Source organism: Sinocyclocheilus rhinocerous, unplaced genomic scaffold (genome assembly GCF_001515625.1).
Source record: "Sinocyclocheilus rhinocerous isolate Xijiao unplaced genomic scaffold, SAMN03320098_v1.1 scaffold3846, whole genome shotgun sequence".
NCBI classification, from domain to species: Eukaryota; Metazoa; Chordata; class Actinopteri; order Cypriniformes; family Cyprinidae; genus Sinocyclocheilus; species Sinocyclocheilus rhinocerous.
The window spans coordinates 48,523-51,691 of NW_015626434.1; positions in this window are offsets into that span (position 1 = coordinate 48,523).

Here is a 3,169-nt window from a genome sequence, read left to right on the forward strand (position 1 = left end):
ATATTATTTACCAGAATTTATTTAGGAGAAAAATGTAAATGTGCAGTATTTCTGGAAAAAAAAAAAAAGATTAAAAAAATAAAATAAAATCAATTATTTGGAGATGCTTTTGATTTATTAAAATTTAATGGAACTATTAAAATATTAGAATTGCATCGCATATAATTATTTAATTACATCGTAGCGTTTGTGAATTCACAATTATGCTTAATTATGATTTTTAAATGGGTTTAATATATCATGCAGCCTTGGGAAACAGTCTAATAATGTGTTTTATGGATTCTCGTCCGTGAAATGCGCCACTTCCGGTATTTTGCTGGTTAGTCGACCTGAGCAAAATGAAGTCGAGGATTTAAAAAAATCGAATAGTCTAATAAAATCGACGAATTGCGACAGCCCTACAGCTGATGAATGGAAAAGAAGCCTGGGTCTCGAGCGCGACACATTGAAAAAGCTGTGAAGCGCAATGTTCAAAGATTTCCATCTAGTGTCATATTTACATAGAAAAGCTATTTAAAAAGCAGCGGAGCTTTGTAAACAGCTCAGAGTAATTAAGCCATCTCCATAAGAACGATATGATTGCCAGAACGAATTTATGGTGATTTTTTGAAAAGGTCCTGTTCACACATGGTCTCTTAACAGTAACTTACCAGTAAATACTGGATGTGTGAAATGGGCTAAACTCTTCCTCTGCATATGCGGTGAGTTTGGGTTGCTTAACGTTCATTTGGGAAAACTCACTTGATTTGTAAATTATTTAAACCTATGCCAACACAGGAGAATACAACATATTTCTAAATATGCGAATTTATTGTGCATTGCAATTTCAAAATAAAAGTTTCCGACTTTGCATGTGGCCAGATATTAAAATTAAATGGATTAAAACGTCATTGAATCACATGAAACATCACCAGGCCATTGTCGCCCTCTGCAGGTATTTGTTATAATACATTATGTATTCAACAATGTTGTTCAATAAAACCATGTACTTGGTTTTAATACTTTATTTGAGGCCAATTATTATTGCCTCATCGTTACTTTATATATAAATATAGTCATATTAAAGCCTGTTTTTCCACTTAGTTCTATTTGTATTACAAAAAAATATAAGATTACTCGTCAAAATAATCAGTAGATTACTTGATTAGCAAAAATATTTTGTCATTTGAAAATTTCTTAAAGTATTAAAACATTGTCTCGTTCTAGTGAACCAAGTATCTGCATTTTGTCTCGCCTTGTGAGCTAAGTGTCTATGTCTAAGTGTCTACCCTAGTGTCTATGAGCGTGATAAAGCTCATAATTTTCCAAGTGTATGATACAGCTTTCATTCTTCAGGTCAATCATATATTCATAAAAAAAATCAGTTTGAATAAGGAAAGCGATAACTTTGCCATACTATCCTTTCAAACGTTAAATTTGCCACAGCCATTGCATTCTTTCAATGTGCTGCACTTTATTTGTACCATTTTGTTTTATTAGTTTATTTATTAGAATTTTAAATATAATAAACCAAAAAAGTAGTGCAAGTCCTTGAAAGTCCTGGAATTTTATTTTGCAGTATCTGTACGAACCCTGTTTAAGTTACCAGTTCATGGACCATTTTAATGTTTTTGTTGTTGTTATTTGAACTGAACTGTAGTTTTCTATTAAATATAGTCATATTAAAGCCTGTTTTTCCACTTAGTTCTATATTGTTTTACTAAAAAATATCAGATTACTCGCTTATCAAAGTAATCAGTAGATTACTTGATTAGCAAAATAATCATTAGTTAAAGGGGTCATATGATGTTGCTAAAAAGAACATTATTTTGTGTATTTGGTGTAATGAAATGTGTTTATGCGGTTTAAGGTTAAAAAAACACATTATTTTCCACATACTGTACATTATTGTTTCTCCTCTATGCCCCGCCTTTCTGAAACGCGTCAATTTTTACAAAGCTCATTGTTCTGAAAAGCGAGGTGTGCTGTATTGCTGTTTCAAATATCCCACCATAATCTGTAGTCTGAGCCTGTCAAGGGCTAATGCCAATGGCAGATACGTTACTTGTTAGTTTTTTTTCTTGTTTGCCAAATAACCCTGTGTATGTGTCCGCCCCCGCAACCCCCAACCCCCAGAAAAAAGTTCAGGCTCAGGATTTTTTTTTTTGCTTTAACCCCTGCATTATCATAAATTGGACCCACCATCGACTGTGTTCAGTATGGAATACTAGTGTACACTGCATACTTTCTACTTTTTTGTAAATTATTTTTTGTTCCCAAACCAGTTAAGTTTAATCACCACCCCACAGCTAATTTTATTGGTCAACTCAATCACACAGTAGGCAATAAGCACTGTTAATATCATGACCAGTGAAATCTTTCGAATCGTCTGTGGGGCAGGGCTTGTACTGAACTGGTTTGGGGAAAAATATGCAAATAGTATGTGAACAAAAAAATGCATTATACTACAAACATTTCAGACCGTAGTGTGCTACCAGTTTTCATCTGTTATTTGGCTTTTGTAATCCAATTTTTGACATTTGATCAAATACTGAGTCAGGTCATGAGAGGTCAATCTCTGTGCATTGAGTTTTGGGATACAAAATTATGTTGCTGCAAAAAATAAATAATAAAAATCTATACAACATCACTGTACTATACTATTACAATATTAATAATGTTTTGCATCAGTGTACGGGAGGCGATCTTCCCCTGGCCACGGGGTATTATGGCAAAAATGCCACTAAATTGGACAAAAATGCTCCTGCACAAACAAATTAAATCTATTGCGTCTGTTGCTAACAAAGTGAAAATGAATAGAAAGTGTCGATTGCGGCATTAGATTAAGATATGCTCATGTTACACCGAATTTCATTTTAGGCGGTTTTACAGTTTTACGCATTATAACTAGAGCCCGACCAATATGGGTTTTTTGGGGGCCGATACCGATATTAGGGAGTAAAAAAAGACCGATACTGATATATCGGCCGATATTCTTTGTGTAGGCTATATTATAGTACAGTATAGTCAAAAGTTTGGACACACTTCCCATTCGTGTGTCCAAACTTTTCACTGATTCTGTATATAGAATAGGCTGTAGTATATAGCCTACATTAACAGAATATATATACATAAACACATTTTTTGCAATGATAACTCAAATGTGGTGATCAAACACTTATAATGATGT